This window comes from Plecotus auritus (genome assembly GCF_963455305.1).
Source record: "Plecotus auritus genome assembly, chromosome: 4".
NCBI classification, from domain to species: domain Eukaryota; kingdom Metazoa; phylum Chordata; class Mammalia; order Chiroptera; family Vespertilionidae; genus Plecotus; species Plecotus auritus.
The window spans coordinates 49,974,215-49,984,207 of record NC_137775.1 but is presented as its reverse complement, the minus strand read 5'-3'; positions in this window follow the sequence as shown (position 1 = coordinate 49,984,207).

Below are 9,993 nucleotides of genomic sequence, written 5' to 3'. Positions count from 1 at the left end.
ACCTTGCCTTCCACAGACAAGAGCCCAATTTGAATTTCATCTGGGGAACTTGTTAGGTTGAGAACTAACAATTACTGAGCTTTCTCATCTGTTTACTCTTTATAACCATTATTTCATTTAAGTCATTTAACATATTTATAAAATTAAATTTAAAGTTCTTATATGCTATTTTTGATATCTGATTCATCTTTTTTGTCTTAATTATGGACCACATTCTTTTGATTATGCATGTCTAGAAATTTGTGTTATATGTCAGATATTGTGTTTTATTGTAGAAATGCTGGAATCTATTATCTTCCCCATAAAAGTGGTGATTTTTGTTCTGGAAGGGAGTTAAATCACCTATAACTTGTGGAGGCTTGATAGGGTGCATGAGTGGAAAACCCATGAGGTTTACCAAGCTCCCCAATTTAAAAGGACTCAAATTCCAAACAGCCTTCTTTGCCTTGTGAAGCATCTAAAACCCTATTCAATTTTCCATCCTTTCAATTATTCTTTTTAAAGGACTTTTTGGAGTTTCCCCCCATACATAATAAGAAGTCAGCCAAGGATTTGAAAAGAATTCATCTTCATATTTTGATTCTTGGTTTGCAAGTCTCTTTCTATGAATCCTCCTTTATGGGGTGTCCTAAATTTTCAATCACTCTGGCATCTTTGAACTCCATCCTCTCATTTCTCAAGCCAATAAGATTCTGACTTTTAGTCAGCTTTCAACATCTTACTCTGAAATGTGAGTAGATAATCAGGGACCACCAGAGTGTTGACAAAGGGGCCTGGAATGAAGGAAAGAGAGGAACACACCCTGTAAAAAAGGAAATTGCAGGAAACAAGAATTCTACATTTATTTTAAAAAACCACACTTTTTAAAACCTCTATAATTAATATCCTCATAGATCTAAGCTACACTTCTATAACAGTATTTAATAGAAATTTTAACTGAGGCATAAATACAGGGTGAATACTGAATATTAAAATGAGTTGAAAGACAACATCCAGTAAAATTTAAACATTTTAAAGTGGTGTGGTTGAGAACTAGACAACTCCACAATCCACACAGAGAGTATTAATGGGTTAACAGAGAAAGGATTTGGGAAGAGGGTTACTCTGGGGATAGTTGCTGGGGATACAGAGGGTCTTCAGTAGAAGCACTAAGAAAACCTGATCTCTGTCCCAGAATTAGGAGGACCCAGTGGCATTTGACTGACTCTTGCCCAGGAACTCTGGGGCCAGGGCATGCTGGCAGGTTGCTTTGGAGGTGACAAGAAGGAGAAATACAACTGCTTTAGGCTTAGCTTCATAAAGATCATGTCTGATTTCTTTGGACAGATGTGGCCACATATTAGAAAAAAAACAAGCTTAGGAGCTATCCTAGGTGCTGTACAAAAATGGTGTCTAAGAGGAAAAACAGGCCTCAGCAGAAGAGACGTTGGGGATGGATAGTTAAACTCCTAGAGGCTGACTGTTTTATTTAAGGGTGTGACAGCTCGAATGTAGTATATTAATTAGTCTAAACCAAGAGAGAGCCACACCAAAAACTTTGTCTTCAAAGAATCCATTAAATTATTGGGTGTGTTGGAAGAAGCAACATTAAATATCTTCCAGGTCCACTTAGGACAGGACCAGCAGTAAAACGATTGCCAATTGCACAGAAAATACAGCCAAGGTGCTGGTAATCTTGGATGTGCTGGTGATGCAGTATTTGAAGCAATTAGGGACTCTGCAGTTTGTAATAATGATTAAAGTTCTGTGTTACTTACTAGTATTAGAAAGGATAGCACTATTTATATCCCAAGCACTTTTTTTATGAACTTTATATTAATTCATTTGATCTTCCCAACAACTGTATTAAATAGGTACTATTATTACCACCATTTTACAGATGAACAATCTAAAGCCAAGAAAGATTAAGTATTACTAAACTCATACAGATGCTAAATAGCCTGGCATTAAGCACCTTAGTCTGGCTCCAGAGTTTGTGCTCCTAATCGATGTTTGATGGATAGCCCTCTCATTCTAGGTAAATGGATTATTCCCTGTCACATCCCTGATTATAACACATACAAAAATAATATTCTGACATGTTTTCAAATTCATTTTAAACCACATTTTAAGGGAGTAGGCTTCTATTGTTTTCAGTTGCCTTGATATTTTTTCATTTTTCTTCAGAAATAGAAGTAGAGGAATCTTCTCAAGGACTATTGCTGTGTGGGATTAGCCACTGGAGTGCAGAAACACCATCTTCCCTATGTTGAATTAAGCCAATAAGTACTTTGTTACTTTGATCAAAAGTTTCTTGGTTGAGACAATATTTAGATTATATGCATAATAATTTAGAGTTAAGTTTAATAAGGGCTGTGTTTTAAACATGTGAACACATTAAAAATAAGCTTGGCTTTAAAAAAAAAAGCGAGCAAATAAAGGATATCAATTTTCTACTTGGAGTTCATATTTTTAATATGGCTGAGTTTGTTTTCAATCCAAGTAGTTGATAACTTTCTCAGTAATAAATTTCACAGTTCAAGTCATTCAAGACAAAGCTAACAGACCTCAGAATAAAAGTGAAATAGTTTCTAACTTCAATTATCTCTAAAAGACAACAAAGCATCACAACTAGGATTTTCAGGTTTCTCAGGATATTACACATCTGGTTCCTAGGAAAAAGATATAGGTTTTCTGATAACCCTAATTAATTTTCATTCACTCATTTACTCAACAAACATTTCTTGTGCTTCTCCCATATGGTAGCATATGCTGGGCACTGGGAATGAAAAATTTAAAAGATCAGTATGGTCTCTGCCCTTGTGGAGATTGCAGTCTAGTGGATTTCTCAGGGTTATCCAGATTTACCTATTCCAAACACCACTTGTAAGTTGAAAAAGTAGAGAGTCAGGCATGTAGGAATGTTATAGAAAATGGAGCAAGTAGCTTCTGAATGAGAGCCCGAGAGGATTTCCTAGAAAATAAAGCACATGAGCTTTATGACATAAAGTTTAAACCCTGAAGTGCTTATTTTCTTTTCAGATTCTCTATTTTTATTTTATACCATTATCATTTTGTAAGAAGCAGTAACATCTGTCACATTCATAAATTAAAAACTTTCTTTAGCCATATTTTCAGCGAGAGGGTTTCTGTTGATTTTGTTACCTGGCACTAGGTGCTTCCTTTGCCCAAGTCAGAAACAGAAGCAGGGGATAGATGAACTGAAGCAGCATGCGCTCAAGGGATTAGCATGTAACAACTGGGTGGGTTGGAATTACTACCTTCCTAGGTTGAGTCAAAATAATGAGTTTCAGAGATTTTTGGTAAGAAGTGTATTAATCCTGAAAATATTTTAGTCAGGCCTGAAATACATCTCATTCTAATTCTCCCTGTCTTTTAAAACAAACATCGCAATGTTAAAATAACAAAAAGAAAATATTGGCAACCTATGAAATCCCTAGCACCAAAACTGATTGTAGCTACTAAGTTATACAGGACTCTGTATTACCTAATGTTTTTCATGAACCTCCAGAGACTTGCTTGCCAAGAGCCAAAACCACTGGTATTAGATCAATTCCTTCCTTCCTTCCTTCCTTCCTTTCCCTCTGGGTACTTCCTATGTCTAACTCTTTTGCCAAATCATATTGGACAGGCTCTTTCTTCTTACTGTCTTTGAATCTTACATTTTTAAAAAACTATTTTATCTTGTTCACTTTTTTCAACTCATTTTTCCTTTTATTGTTTCAGATCCCCTCATTTTTCCTTATTTTATGTTATTTCAGAATCTCCTGAACCAAAGTTTTGTTTCTGGTTTTTTTGTTGTGTTGTTTTTTTGTTTTGTTTTGTTTTTGTTGTTGTTGTTTTTCATGTGGAACATGCTAGGAGTGCAATCAACAAGGATCTGTCATCCATGCTTCATTTTCTCCACTGCAGGTGCTGTGGTGGAGAGCATTCTGCATAGAAATGTGGTAAGGCTTTTGCGGCAGCTGCCATGCTAGTTACCACAAGATCAATAAATGATTAGAACATCTATCACAGTAAATGACTCCAGTGACAGCATTGAAATGATGATACAGGAAACCACCTAAAATTCACACAGGCACTGTTCCTTGGTTGTCAAGATTTCAAACAGCATGCAGTTTATGCATATATTATTTGAAGGAGTTTTAATGTTGATTTTCGTGTTCCATGCTTTGCTATACACATTTAGAGAAAGAGGAAAAGCTATTTCAATATTTTGGCAATCAATTTAATTAGGTAAGAAGTCAAAAAATTCAGTAGTTATTTGTCCAGTATTTGTCTATGTAAGGAAATTTGCTACGTAGCTAATGTTTACTCTTTCTAGCACAAAAACTTTAAAATTTATAATCATTTCAACTTCAATGAAAGCTTTCAAAATGCCTATACACAATTCCTTTCTTTCTTAAGATTTGAATATTGAATAGAATTTCATCTTTTTCTTGATGCAAGATTCCAATTACTCATTTGCCCGTGCTCTAAATGTGCCTTTAGTTTTAATTGTGATTTTTACAGTTTTTCCATCTTTCTATGGCTGAAAGAAAATGCCACAACCCCACAAAAATAAATATGGTTCACATTGTCATCCACACGAAGGCTCTCAACACTGATCAGCAGTCCTAGTTTTTCTTGATCACCTTCCTCTCTTTTTCCATGCAGAATCTAAAGTTTTACCCATGTCCTCAATTTCCAATTTCACTACCTACTCTTCTTACCTCTTTGGTCTTCCTATTAGAATGAAAAAATTGAACCACGAATTTGTCACAATCTTGTCCATTCCTAATTCAACATTTCAACATCAGCTTTCCTTCCTCGGGAGATAAATGGGCCTTTTCCCTCAACCTCTGCTCTTTTTTGTTGTTGTTTTGTTGTTAAAATATTTTTTATGGATTTCAGAGGAAAGGAGAGGGAGATGGAGATAGAAACATTAATGATGAGAGAGAATCATTGATTAGCTGCCTCCTGCATGCCCCACACTGGGTATCGAGCCTGAAACCCAGGCATGTGTCCTGACCAGGAATGGAGCCGTGACCTCCTAGTTCATAGGTCAACTCTCAACCACTGGGCCATGCCAGGCTCAACCTCTGCTCTTGATCTTCCTTCCGATGTACTCCAGAATTTCCATCAGTTACATTCCCTTACCCTTCCAACTTAGATCTACTTTTCCTCTTGACCTAGAAACATACTTGAAAATGAATAAAACAAACCAACAAAGCAAAACAAAAACTCCTACTGATGCTGTACCACATTTTAAATTCTATTGTTTGGTGTTCATACTGACACACTCATGGTGGCTTACCATGAGTATTTCTTGAGTATTCTGTAATTTTGAATTTTGATCCCAGTTAATTTAAATTTATGAAAATAGTAACAGGATCTGAGTTGAATATGGGTTTTTCTAGAGTAATTTTATTTGCTTCTGCCACACACCCCTGAGCATTATTTTAATCTCTAAAATTGGTATTATATAAATCCAAGTACCAATTCCATATGAGGCCAGGGTTATATTTAGGAATTCTTAAGAAATACATTATTTTTGCCTTGCCTATGGTCAAAGCCAAGGACAAACAGTAACCTCGGCATGTATCTTTGCTGGTGGGAAGCCTTTTTTTCCCCCTTACCATGTCTTTTCACTGAGAAGACATACCACTGAAGAAACCGGTAGTAGGAATCACTTTGCACAGAAACAAGGTATAATTGAGCCATGAAAATACAAGTCTCCTTGTATCAGAAAATACCTTCGCCCTCCCACAAATCTGGTGTTGGCTTACCACACAAGATTCCTGATATTTCTTTATTTTTGGAAAGTGAGGAATTCCTTCTTGTGAACTTTTAAAAGTTGTTACATTATATCCAGCTCCTTCTGTTAGTGGTGATCTAGCCCTCTACTTTGCTGGAAGCAAAAATCCTCAAGTTTCTAAGGCAGTAAAGATTTGAGTCGTTTGTCAAGGTGATGCTAGACTGAATCATTGTGATTACAGGAAGCTCCAAAATACCAAATTTGATATATATACAAAACAAAACACTTATAACATTTTTTAATAGAAAGCAAAAAATTAGTCCAAGTTTCCTCACCTTTATATTACCAGGACAGGTAAAACTAAAAATCTACATTGCACTACTAACCATGGAAATTGTATTTGACATAATTTCCACCTCAAACAGATAAGAGAAAATGAAACCTTAAAAATTAGCAAAGTGCCTCAGGTCACACAAAAATGAAGAAATAAATCTAGTATGCCAAGCCAGAGCTCCTCTTTTAAAAACACATAATGAGCAAAAAGATTACATCATAAGAACTTCTAATAATGCAGTAATTGAGTAAACACTGTTAAACTATCTCTAGAATAAAAATAAAAGGAATATGACATACTAAAAAGTCTTTATAGAAAATTTTTAAATGTAGCCAAATTTTACAAAGAATAAAATAGAACTCATAAAAATGAAAAACCAATAATTGCTTCTGGTTTTCATATCCAATAACTCCAAGCAAAGTTCTAACCTCATTCTAAAAATAACTTTTAAAGCTGGCAAATATTTTTTTTAATCTGCTTGATTTCATTTGAGGATTAAAGAGACAGGAATGACTTAAATGACAAGACCTAAGATGACATAGACAAGAAGAACTCTGCATTTGGGGCCACTTTGCCTTGATGGGTTTAGAACATGATGTCATAGTGTATGTTTAGAATATTTACTTGTTTAAGATGGCAACATATCGAATTTCTGAAACCAAGCCCCATACATAACTAGTAATACCTTATGGACTTCTTAACATGTTTTTCATGTTGTTTTTCTCTACCAATTATCCAAAAGAAAGCTATCATAGACAGAAGTAAAATGTGTGATGCCTCCATATGGCTATTCTGGCTTTTCAAAGTATAGCTATAGAGTTGGATCTCAATTCTGCCTTTAGTGTTAAAATCATGGTCTCGAGTAAAACTACTGAATCTTTTTTTCTCCCATATCTCCATCTATTCTAGTGTGTATCATTTGTGTGAAAGATAAATATCTCACATTGCAAGGAGCACAGATGTGCCTCTCCTTCTAGGATATAATGATGAAAAACTCCAGTAAGCAATCAGTTTGGGAATGGATTTTACAGAATACCAGCTCATACTGAAAAACTAATGTATTCTTCTGTGAACAACAAACATTCACTCAAATTTTTCCCCATGTGTCAGAATACATATTGTAACAAATATAATATTTTAGAAAAACATGTATTTACCAAGTTCTGGAGCAATGTTCAATCATAGCAATACTATAGATTTTTTATGAGGAAAATCCATTACTTTAATATGTTGCAGTATCTCCTAATCTAGAACATTGTACTGCTACAGTATTTCAAAGAAGTAATCTTGTTATGAAAGTTGTTTTGGCCTCAGGGAAGCAATAGGAAATCTCTAACTTAACTTATGAAACATTATGCACACTTTGCGGAGTTGGGTATTTCATTTCTGACCCTTGGTTTATTGTTTGCTTTTGTTTACTTATAATTAAGTACTTACAGAAGAAAATTAAGCTTTACTGTTTGTCAGTGTAAAAGATTAAAACATTTGAAAAAAGCCTCGATGTTTTCCATTATATTTGGGGTTTGATCTAATTTCTGGGTTCTCTACCAAATAAAAAAAAAATCAGTACAAACTGGAGAGTCTCTAATTGCTTCACTTACTGCACACCAACACCTCCAAGATAATCAGTGCGTAAACAGCCTTACTTTTGTAACTCATGTCTGAAAACATCCCCTTTGCTATCCAAGTTTACCATCTTTATTAGTTTTCTGTGGCTGCTTTAACAAGCCAGCACTTATTTGTGGCTTACAGGAACAGCAATTTGTTTTCCCCAGCCTCTTCCAGGGTCTGGTAGCTCCAGGCATCCCTGGACTTGAGGCTGTATCACATTACCTTCTTTTCTTTGAGTCTGTCCCAAAATTTGCTTCTACCTCTCTCTTAATAAGGATACATGGGATTGTGGTTAGGGCCCCCCAACGTAAACTTTTCATCTCAAGAGCTTTATTTTTATAACATCTTTTATCGTGTAAAGTAATATTCACAGGTTCCAGGAAACTGACATGTCTATCTTTGGTGCTATTTTTCAGCCCCGCACACATCATCTGTGATTTTAATCTCATACTTTTCTGCCACTTCTGAGATTTTTATCCCTCTGATACCCATCCTTCCCCCTGCCTCCTAGCCTCTCCCTCTTTTATTACGCCTTATTCAATGATTCCTTCCTCTCATCCTATAATCATAATGTATTCATTTTCTGCAGTTGCCATGCCACAGTACAAGAGATTTGGGTGGTTTAAAAAACAGATATTTATTTTCTCACAATTCTGGAGGCTAAAAGTCTGAGATCAAAGTGTTGGCAGGCTTGGTTCTTTTGCAGCCTCTCCCCTTGGCTTGCAGCTGGCTGGCTTTTCTCTGCACTCATATGGTCTTCTCTCTGTACATGTTTGCCCCCAATTTCCTTTTCTTATACGGACACCAGTTATACTGGATGAAGGTCCACCCTACTGACCTCATTTTATCTTAACTACCTCTTTAAAGACCCTACCTCCAAGGACAGTCACATTCTGAGGTCCTGGGGATTAGGACTTCCACATATACATTTGAGGAACCCAATTTACCCCAGACACAGACCATCCTTTCCCGTTCTGAGAAAACCAAAAATCTTCCGCCTAAAGAACTACTCCCTCTAAGTACCAGCTGTAGCAGGCATTTACTTCCCATCAAATCTGCTATGCTCCTCCACACTCCCTGTTCCTCCTGCTGTCAGGAGGAGCCTTGGGACTAATTTTCAGGAGGCAGTACTACAGTTCTAATGGACCATAAGGGCTTGGACTATGAAAATGTGGCTATAAAACAGAAAAGTAATTTCATTCTAGAGTCACAGTCTTGTAAGACTGGCAGCAAATGGATTCTAATGTTTGCTTCACAAAAACCATTTCTGTGATATTCTCAATTGCATTTTGTCCTCATGTCTTCAGTTTTTATCAATGGAGGCTATAAGAAACAGTCTTATGACATCCATTATGCCATTTACTATGGGAAAACTATTTAGTGCATCTGCAAAATTCTTTGCTGCCCCTGCGGGTCCCTTTTCATCTTTTGGTCAATGGTAGTCTTTGTAAATGGGGTATTTGTTTATTTTTTGTTTGTATGTTTGTTTGTTTTTGTTTTGCTTAAAAGCCATATTTGGGATGCCAGTTATAGAATGTAAGTTCAATGAGGGTAACAACTGGGGCTGTCTTGGCCATTCATGTATTCCCAATGCCTAGACAGGTGCTCAATAAACATTTATTAAGTAAATGAACGAGCCAACTTTATAAGGCAATGTGGTCTAAATATCTGCAGTTATTTTGTCCCCAAATCTGCACGTTTTTTTTAGAGAGAGAGATTCTTTTTTAAAATATCTTTTTATTGATTTCAGAGAGGAAAGGAGAAGGAGAGAGTGAAACATCAATGATGAGAGAGAATCATTGATCAGCTGCCTCCTGCACTCCCCACACTGGGGATCGAGGGGATTGAGCCACAACCTGGGCATATACCCTGACCAGGAATAGAACCCTGACCTCCTGGTTCACAGGTTGACGCTCAACCACTAAGCAACAGTGGCCAGGCCAGATGTGCACTTTCTATTCTTACTTGTATTTCTCGGCACATAATTATTTTGTTTATCCTTGATACAATAATGATTTCTGTATCAATAATTCTGGCATGTACTTTCTTTCAATTACGAATGTATTTATTGCAAATGTTATAAAATATATTTAATAAACATTTAATTGACTGAAACATTTAATTGTTTGATATATATTATTTCCACAAACTGGATACTTTTTGAATGATGTAATGCTGAGGATAGTCCTAGGAAGAGACTTTCTGCATTCATTTTACAACAGACATCCCAGAATGGGTTAAGGAAGAGGTTCTGAGAGTGTCAGAAACCTCCCCGAAATCTTCCAAGGGGGACTGTGAGATCAAAACTATT